We start from the raw sequence: 10,409 nt of genomic DNA, 5'->3' as shown, positions 1-10,409 counted from the left end.
GCAAGAAGAGTGCAATGAAAATGCAAAGTTTTTTTTTGTAGAAAAGAAAACGCCATTAGTGTATGAGCTTTGAATTCCTACCAGAAAACCTATCACTTTAAAATATCCTATTAATGCCCAGATATACTCTTCATACCTTAAAGTTTCAAATGCCAGTTTAAAGCATAAATACTATACAGTTTTTAAGAGGAACGAAAAATTCATATAAGGTTCTTTCCCGTACACAACGCGGGATCCCGCGGGTGCCCAAAATAGCCCAGAAATCATTCCCGTACTCAACAAAATGGGTAATAGAGAGCGAAAATTGGAACGTATTGGATCGTAGGTGTCTTCTTCATGCTGCCCGTAACAGCCCGAACTTTTTCTCCGGGTAAAAATGGATAAAGCGTCAAAGTGCATATCAGATCTTTTGTGCTTACATGTTGCCTGCATTTACTTGGTGCTTTTAAGGAATAGTGAATGTATTCTCAATCTTTATATTCTTAAAATTAAACTTGTGAAACGAAAATTCATTTTCCAAGAGTTAGCATTTAAGTGACAAAAACAAAAACAACGCGAATCAACTGTTTCTCAAATTCTGGGCACGAAATGTGGAAAAGACGATATTGGTAAGGAATGCAAGGGATTGCAACTGCATTAAAGAAGTCAGAAAACATTTCATAGCGCTTTCTTTGGTTACTTATTTTAACATTTGTTCCGAGCGAATTCCACTCGTTTAGCCGTGAAGCTAATACTTTTGCTTTATTTAAAGGCAGGTTTAAATCTTTCACTAAGTGGTAAAACTCTTTTGAATTAATCATATGCGGTCCAATATTCGCTGGTTCGATAACGAATTGCCATCGATACCACTTGACATTTGTTTTCATTATGGAGTACTGCAGGGAACCAAGGCGAATCTATACAAAGTGGTGTTACCGGCGAAGTTGTAGTGATTGTCAAAATGATGAGGTTGTTGTAAACAAGGCGAATTCATAACACAACAAATTACAACAGTACAACCGCAGCGAAAATATAATTCGCTGGCAACACCACCTTGTAAAGATTCGCCATGCAGGGGACGTTAATGGTAAATCTAGGTAGGTACTGTGTATTTTTGACAATTGTGCCAAGATGCCTATTACGTGGCTTAACCACACAATTAGTCTGTTCCTTTGAACTTCGGTCTAAAACCTGTGGAACTGTCAAACTTCAATTTTACTCTCTCAAGTGTAAAACGAGAACAGAAGAAAAAGTGTACGGGAACACGCACTAGGTTCATTCAAAATTAAAATATTGTTACCAATTGTTACTAGTACTTGCAATTTTTTACTGGAAATGCAACATTGACCCAAATATTTGAAAGAGAGAGCAAATTCGAGAGCGAAAGAACCCAAGAGAGCTGCAAATTCTTGTAACTAAAGTCCTCTCTCGACGTACCAAAACCACGCTCTATAAGTCACTCATCATGCCCGTGCTGGTATATGGCGCAGAAGCATGGACAATGACAACATCCGATGAGGCGGCTCTTGGAGTGTTTGAGAGAAAGATTTTGCGGAAGATTTACGGGCCTTTACGCGTTGGCGACGGCGAGTACCGCAGACGATGGAACGATGAGCTGAATGACCTTTACAACGATATGGACTTGGTCATGTCGTTCGAATGGACACCGACGCTCCAGCTCTGAAAGTATTCAACTCGGAACCCGCTGGTAGTAGCAGAGGAAGAGGGAGGCCCCCACTGCGATGGAAAGATCAGATGGAGAAGGACTTGGCTTCACTTAGCGTTTCCAATTGGCGTCAGTTGGCACAGAGGAGAAACGACTGGCGTGCTTTGCTGAACTCGGCCAAAATCGCTTAGGCGGCTACAGCGCCAAAAAAGAAGAAGAAGAAAAATTGGACTAGCAGGAATTTGCAGGAGTCAAAAAGTAAGGTTATGTTTCAAATTCAAATGTAACAAACTGTTTAAGAGGATGATTTGATGAAACAAAATTAGTTAAATGAAAATATGGATGGAAAATCTAAATATATTGTATATTTTTTTATTTTTATGACGATGGGAACTATTCCCAATTAAAAAGAAAATTGCGCGCCAAAACTTCACCGTCTGAACGCGTCAAAATGGCTTTAGTTGCAGGTTTTTACTAGTTTTGCGTTCAATATTACACTCTCTATTTTTCTTTTACGCTCTCGCTGCAAGTGCTTACTGGAAAAGTTATTGAATGGACCTACTATTTGCTGCAAAAATGTCAGTCGGTTTGTTTACATGCCGTTGGTACAACACTGATTTGGTTGAAAGATCACTAAATAATTATTAAAATCTATACAATTAGGAATAATTACGTATGTATAATACATACATACATTGTATATATTCAAATATTTCGTGGTTTACTTCCATTTGTTAACAAATGTAAGGTTCTTTGCTTTCATGGTGTTCTGTTTTTATTTGCAAATGAAATTCTGCCCATCGTTTGACACTTTTCATGAAATTACAGGAAGAAAAACCCCGCACTAAATCCTGCAACTTCTGACTAGGAGCAGTTGCTCAGTTACCCTCTCAAAAGTGTTCCCACTTACAGGTTTTATGTCTATATCAACGACTTCCTGTAAGTTCTGACTAAATCCTATAAACCGGACTGCTGTTGGAACAGACTAAATACATATGGTACTCGCGATTCCCCCTTCCCCTTCTTTCTTACATATTAACCCTCTGCCGCATACAATCGCTGTCGGAGTCAGCGTAAAACTGTAGGTTCCTCCCCTTTGTGTGACAACATCAAGGCGCACTCCACCTATCGGAGGAGAAGCTCGGCCAAACACTAACATAATTATGTCTAAGCGCCAATCTATTATTATTAACAAGTGCAATAAAAATGTGTTATAATAATTAAATGCATTGAAAAGTTAACAACGAACAACGGAATGTAATAGATTTGCCTAGTGCTAGATGACATTTAAATATAACCTCACGTCTATTTATGTGCGCGAAACTCAACTGGAAAAACGAAAAACTAATGAGAAACGCAAGTTTTCCTCGTAAAATAAAAAAAAAATATTTTCTTTATTCACACATTCTCTTCCGTGTCAATCAATAATTAGTTTACCACTACCCAACTGTTTTATAATGTTTTCATAAAATTTTCCATATATTTCTTTGCGAAATAAAATTTGAAATAAATAACTTGGAGTCGTTTTTTCCTTCGATATCGGTTTATTAATAGGTACGTAAATAACGTGTTTTTCACATTTTACATTTTTTATTCATCTCCTTCATAATTCATGCAGGGGTTAGAAGAAAACAGTCTAAGCATATATACTTATTTACTTATCACTGTAAAAGCAAACTGTTTTTTCGTTTGCTTTTCGATATAAACAATCAGAAAATACTCATTTAATAAGAAACCCAGAAATTATTTTTGTTTGTTGTCTTATGTTATCAATTCTTCTTCTTCTTCTTCTTTTTTGGCGCTGTTACCGCCAATGACATTGGACAAAATAGTTAATATGTTAATAATTAACTTACAGTATAATATTGTAAGATCGGCCAACGCCTTTGTTGGTGATTGTTTATAATTCAAATTGTTATTAAGTATGTGAATTTTATTTGTGGTATTTATTAAGACATGTTTTTGCGTTAGATATTCTTTGTGTTTTAAATTGTGCGAATAAATTTTTTATCGAACGATTTTTTCAATTAGTAAGTACATAAGTGTATACATGAATATTGGTTTAAGTATGTAACTTTAAAGCCTATGTATAACTAAGTTATATTTTAAAACTTGTTTTCATACAATTAACTATTGCACACATATCACAACAAATCTCACAATTTTTCGCGGAATTCATTTGATTTGCCACAGAATGATTTTAGAAAAAGGATTTGTCTCATGTTTATTGCTTTTGAGCCATTTGCCGACGGCAAAATCGTATAAATTACTAGGCGCACGTCACTAAAACTGCTCGTTCTTGGTTGATATTGACAAACGATGCGGCTGCCAATTTGAGATCGCACGAAACTCCAAGTTAAAAGAAAACGCGTGCTAAAACATAGCTCCGAGATTTGGCACAGAAAATAAAAAAGGTACCATGCTCACGAAAAGTCCGTAGCGCAGAAGCAGCAATACATCGGCTTGCACAAGAATATTATTACAAAGGGCAACACGAACTTAAACAACTCGCAGATTAAACGGCGACACCAACTTCAATTTCGATTCTAACTTTGTGTACTATAATTTCGACTTGAAGTCAATGAAAACTTAGAACGCTGTTAGGCGGATGCGGATATGAATAAAGACCGGCCGCAACAGAGCAACACAAAACTGCGAATGCGGCGTGCAGTGGCCAAATCGTCAACTCAAGGCGCTGCAATGCCAACCACTCCGAATTGAGTTGTTCCCGAGTGCCAAAGTATTAGTGGTAAAGATGTGCGAATATGTAGACAACGGTGGAGGTAGAGGTGGTGCTCCTACTAGTGAAGTGTTGCTTGGAGCTTGTGTGGCCGGTGACCGTTGTGCGGTCGGTTCGTTGAGGCGATTTGTTTTCTTTCAATGAATATGTCGCCACTCAAACCTCAGGCACGATAGACATACCGGCGGACGCGAAAACTAACAAAAACCACTTTTATTGCCGCTGCTTTTATTCTGGTATTGTTGCTGCTACTGTTCTGTTGACGTCGCTGTTACTATTGCTGTTGCTGTTATTCCCAATGCAGTTGCCTATGCCAGTTCTGGGGAATCGCAGCCGTCGCAGATGCAACTGTTCTTGCTCTGTCGGCTCCTCAGATCCCAGGGCGACGAGTGCATGTCGCAGCGCATTGTCTCAAAAATTTGTTGCGCAGCCACCACCACGAGCATTGCTCCAACGCATATACTTGACTCAGCAATCAAAAGCGGCGCTGCAAGCGCACCTACACGGCAATGCGACGCCACAGCCCCCACTCCCCGTTCACCAATTACTCTTCGCAACCAATGTGTGTAAATGCATCTATGGGTGTCGATGTGTTTTGGTTTGCATTAATGTTTGTCCATTTATCGGCGTTGTTATGCACGCGGTGCTGTATTTCTGTTAATTCACTGCTATTGGGACTTTGGTGCTGATATGATTCTGTAATGCAGTTTGTGTTGCTGTTGCGCACGAACCAAGGGGTTCGAAGTGAACCGATTTACGCTACTATAACCGAAAGAGCTCTTTTTATTGTTATATTTTCTATATTTGCTTTGATATATGTATGTATTACAGTTCTCGCTCTCGTCACCACTCTTACGTTAAGTCCTGTTCCCCCCTTAGAAGGGGTACATAACCGGTGGCATCGTGTCTTTTCTGTCATGTGTTCCGGTATTCACAGTTTTGCAAAATTTAGAGCTAATAGCCGAGCGCAACAGTTCAGTCGCTCTCTTAATAATGCATATTATTTACAAACATACATATGCACATTCGATTGTAGATACATTCTCATTTATAAATGTATGCAGGAATGCTTGTATTTAGTGACCGTTCTTGCTTTTGTTTCGGCGAAAGCCTACTCAGTTGATCAGTAGAGTGTTTCTTAACCCTTTCCCCGCTTATTTACATAAACTAAACATAGATAAGGAATCGAAAGTGAAATATCTATTAAATCTCGAAGTAAATCTAGATATGTGTCTCACCTTTAGATACGAATCGTGCGCTAATATCTTCTTATTCCTGCTAGCAATTACACTGTTTTATATACATATCTACATTAGGGTAGTCCAAAAATACATATGAAAAAGTAAAGTCGGAACTTTTATGCTCTCAACCCCTAGGTTTTTCTATACCAAAACAAATAAACAAATAGAGGTCGACAAAGCAATCATAGTTTTCCATGTATTTTATATGGGGAATAACAACTTTTCGTAGAAATGGTATAGAATTCTTGAAAATCAATATTTTTCGATTGGAAAACTCTGTTTCTTTTCAAGAGATTCACAATAATAATACCCAAACATTTATTTAACCATTTTTCATAGTAACTATATTTGATCCGCTAAACCCACCAGTAGGCGCCACAAAATGCAATGGGGGATAAATTACAAAATTTTAGTATTAAAAAATGGTTAAATAAACAATTGGGTATTGTTACTGGAAGTTTCCTGAAGAGAACCAGAGTTTTCCGTTCGAAAAAATAGATTTTCAAAAATTCTATGTATACCATTTCTACGAAAAGCGTTTTTTTTCCCATAAAAAAAAACATGTAAAACTTTGAGCGCTTTGATAGACCATTAAATATTTTTATATCAAAATACAAAATAGGGGTATATTTTTTCGATATAGAACAACTCTAGAGGTAAGAGCATTGAAATTCCGACTTTACTTATTTTGGGCCACCCCAGTGTACATACATCTCGTCGTTTAAAGTACAAAACCGCGTATCGCCATTCTTCAAAACCGCGAAACTGACATTGGCTACCAAAAATTGGATTTGTTCACACAAGCTCTTGGCTCAATCCTTAACCATTCGTCCTGAAATATACTAGCCAGAAATGTAATTGTTTTATAAAACACAGAACCATTTTGAAATATGAGTGTTTTACGCTCTAGAAAATAATTTCTACAACTTCACGTACGCGGTTTTGCATTTTGCTGATACGCGGTTTTGCATTTTGTTGATACGCGGTTTTGCACTTTAAACGACGATATGTATGTATGCATGTAAGTACATTAGAGTGCATCATCTATACAAAAAAAGTAGGTACTGTTTGTCTCTCTATGTCGATATCTATATATATAAACTAGCGTAACCTGCGAAATTAATAATAACACTGTTATAGCCGCAAAAAAAGACATGTCCCGAGAAGACGGTTTCATCCTATTTCGGGTATGGGGAATCGAACTGCATCATTAGTTTTTAAGTTTTCTGTATGCCTTCATACAACTTTTTATTTTGAAAATTTGGCCTCCAATGAAATTTTTTCAGGTGTTATACCCTATTTTATGGTTTTTAATTTTTACCTGGTTGTTTTTTTTTGTCAAAATTTCTTTGGCAAAGTTGTTCATAATGCCCCAGGTCAGAAAAGAGGTCTTTGACACCTTTACGTGGAAAATCCGAAAGCAGTTGTGTATTAGTGACACAGGAGCACAAAAAAAAATGTTATAAACCAGATGGTAGACCGCACTACTTCTAGGTTTTTGTGGTCCCTGAAAACGAATATGACCAAAAAAATAACCTCAGCGGACCATTTTCACGTTACTACCCTCTTGCAACCACACCTGGGGATTGAAATTGCATTTTTCACGCAAAGTTAAGTTGGACCCTTTAAACTAGGGTTGCCAACCATACTATAATATATAGTATTGTACTATTTTTTGGGTCTACGTACTATATACTGTTGGAAAATAATATAGTATGCAAAAATACTATATTCCTTCAATTATAAATATAAATATTTTTCAGTTATTTGTAAGAAAGAAATGTTTTAAAATGGATGACATTTATACTGAAATATCAATATTAAAATAAATATACTTTAAAACAAAGGGTCCACAGATCAAAAATGGAAATATTTTTCAAAATACTTAGAAAGATTTACCAAATTTACTTAAAATTATTTCGCTTGTGCTCTCTATTCCTGCAATTTTGGCATTCACAGAAAGAGTTTTTTCTATTAAGATTTTGAAATGGTGAGATGAAAGAAATCAAACGAATATCTCGCTAATAAAAAACGAACTTTCGATTTATATTAATTTAAATATTGATAGCGATAAAGCATATGATACTTTCAGAGAAATATATTTTTTATATAGGAAAAAAATGTACACTTAAAAAGCATTTTTACTTTTTCTTAAAAGAAATATTATATATATTTGAAGTGTACTATATTTGTTCAGATTTTTTAGAAAAAGTACTATACATTTCTTAGGCAACCCTAGTTGAAACCGAAAATGACTCCAAAAAGTTAATTAAATCCCTCCCTGACTTCCTATAACCACCTGACTACACCCTGAATTAAAATGTATGCGTATTTCCATGTTTTTGGGCCGATGAAACCGAAAATTACTACATTATGGTTATATTCGGTTTAAAGCGCACCAGAGTGGTCTGAAATCCAAATCTAGGTGAGCAAAACTATTTGCTCAAAGACGCTTTGACACAATTTGGAACCACTGTATTTCTATCAGCCCTATTCTGCATTTCGATTATGTTCCCGCATTCCGCTCCGCAAGAATCGAACTGAGGTATTCTGCGTTACGATCGAATCGAAAGAGGAAGAGGAGGAGAGAAAACATCTTTCGAAATCAGCTGTTTGCCTAGAAATATGTGAAAACGAAACAAAACAAAGAAATATTGGCCACCAAACTATAGCAGCTTATGAAGTTGGAGTTTGTAAATATTTTAAAATAACTAAATATATCTAGCATCACTGTAATTTAAAAATAAAATTTCGTTTGCTCTTAATTTAAGTGGAAACATAATTATAAGAATGAAATCCATAGCCGCGGCGTTATTGCTTAAAGAGGAGGACGAGTCCCAGATTGGTGATGCGGAAGTTGAAAGGCGGAGATTTAGGGACATGTTTGATCCTTCTCAGATGAGTGAAGAGTAATAAGAAATTCATCTTGAACTGTATTACTCATCGCTCAAATCCAGTTAAATTATAAACGTGGTTTGAGCACTCCACAACATTTGCATTTACTACAGAGTGGAAGATTTGAACGCAAATGAATTTCATTTTGAAAGCCGTCAGGAGGAGGGCAAGAACAAAGCTTATCCTTCCATAGCAAATCAAATTTGAGACAACATACACACCTCTTTTTAAAAAGTTAGTAAAAACGACTGCAATAATAAAAACATCTTTTTTATGTAACTTCACATTTTATGTATGTATGTATGTACATATGTACATCTATAAATTTTATACAAAAAGAATAAATTGTATTCAGTGCATTTCACAGTCTTATTTATAGATAATGAAAACAAAAATGCCTGGACTTCCTCTTTGAAAACCTCGCCCAATATCCCTTTTGGTTGCCACTATTTGAGCCAATTTTTCGTATTGCCCGTATTGCCGCTCGCGAAAACACAGAAATCGAGAAAATTCATTTATGATGGCTTTTACAATCATGCACAGTATATTTTACTTAATTTTTTTAATAAAATTTTATTATTTAAACCCACTAAAATAACAATCGAAACGTTCTCCGTCAGCAAATTTGCAACTTAGAAAAACAGGCCTACGATCGAAATGTAGAATAGGTATAATCGTAAATTTCGAAGATTGATCGAAATGAAACGGAACGCAAAATACCAAAGTTGCCAAACGGAGAAAATTTCGATTCGAGTCGAAATGCAGAATAGGGCTGTATATGTTTTTGAGGTCACTGATTACGAATCTGAGTCTGCGCTCGAATCGTAACATCTGTTCACGGTTCGAAAACCATACGAAATAAAATTACGTGATACCGTCAGTCGTATAAGCTGAATGGGACAAAGAGTACGTTCTCGTATGTCATAATCCGAAAACGATGTGACGATTCGAGCCCAGATTTTAAAAATTTAAAATGACCTCTCCAATATGGCGAATACAAAAATTAAAAGATTAAAACATGGCATGCAAACGCATTCGGGGTCGTTTATTATGAATTGAAGTAAATTTTCAAAAATTCGAAATGGCGGATCAAATATGGCGAAAAGAAAAATTAAGAAATCAGTAAACTTTATTAAAACATGTTATTCTGGGGTTTTTGAGATCGTTGATTCCGAATCCAAGTTTCCAATTTTGATTTGGACAGTCTTTTAAAAGAAAGTGAGTTTGAAGATGGTACTGTCAGGTAATTAATTTTGTATAGTTAAAGAAGAAAACATTTTGTTGTGAATAAAGTTTTATTTTTATAATCTTTCACACATTAAAAAGCAGAAAACAAAACATGATTCGAATAGTCGCATTGGTAAGAAATTGTATCTATATTGAAGATTGGGCAGGAAGATTGAAAGTGTTAACAAAGTTCATCGTTGTCTTCTGGGGAAGCTTTAGAAGTAAACGTAGTACTTCTTGTGGGACACATATCTACTTAATTTTTTTTATTTAGCCATTATTTTTGCCATTTTCAACCTTATAACTATATTTTTTATAGTCATTTTCGGCTTCAGCGGTCGAAAAAAACGTAGAAATACACATACGTACATCTCAACTTTGCATGAAAAATGAAATTTCAATCCCCAGGGGCAAATGGTCAGTAGAAGTTATGTTTTTGGTCATATTCGTTTTCAGCGACTCTAAAAACCTAGAAATAGTGGGGTCTACCCTCTGGGTCATACATTTTTTTGTGTAATTAGTATAAAACTGCATTTGGATTTTCCACCTAAAAGTGTCCATAACGTACTTTATGGAGTTTGGTATGTTCCCGAAAAGAAAACTTAAAAAACTAATGAAGCAGTTCGACTCCCCATACCAGAAATAGGTTGAAACCGTCTTC

At 35.9% G+C, this 10,409-nt stretch overlaps 1 protein-coding gene across 2 annotated transcripts in view; it reads right to left on the bottom strand.

Annotated features, from left to right (window-relative positions):
• The window catches only part of LOC118747251 (protein doublesex), a 1,135,543-nt gene extending 1,130,542 nt beyond the window's left edge, over window positions 1-5,001 (bottom strand). The window contains exon 1 of one of the 2 annotated variants that reach the window (XM_036481241.1): window positions 3,502-5,001. The gene's annotated coding sequence lies outside the window, so the exon portion shown is untranslated. The remainder of the gene's footprint in view (window positions 1-3,501) is intronic. The other variant, XM_036481249.1, reaches the window with a different exon arrangement.
• Between the last annotated feature and the right edge of the window lie 5,408 nt (window positions 5,002-10,409).

The sequence above is a fragment of the Rhagoletis pomonella genome, unplaced genomic scaffold, assembly GCF_013731165.1.
Source record: "Rhagoletis pomonella isolate Grant_MI unplaced genomic scaffold, Rhpom_1.0 Rhpom_scaffold_00001, whole genome shotgun sequence".
NCBI lineage: Eukaryota > Metazoa > Arthropoda > Insecta > Diptera > Tephritidae > Rhagoletis > Rhagoletis pomonella.
This window is presented reverse-complemented; position numbering and strand designations above follow the sequence as displayed.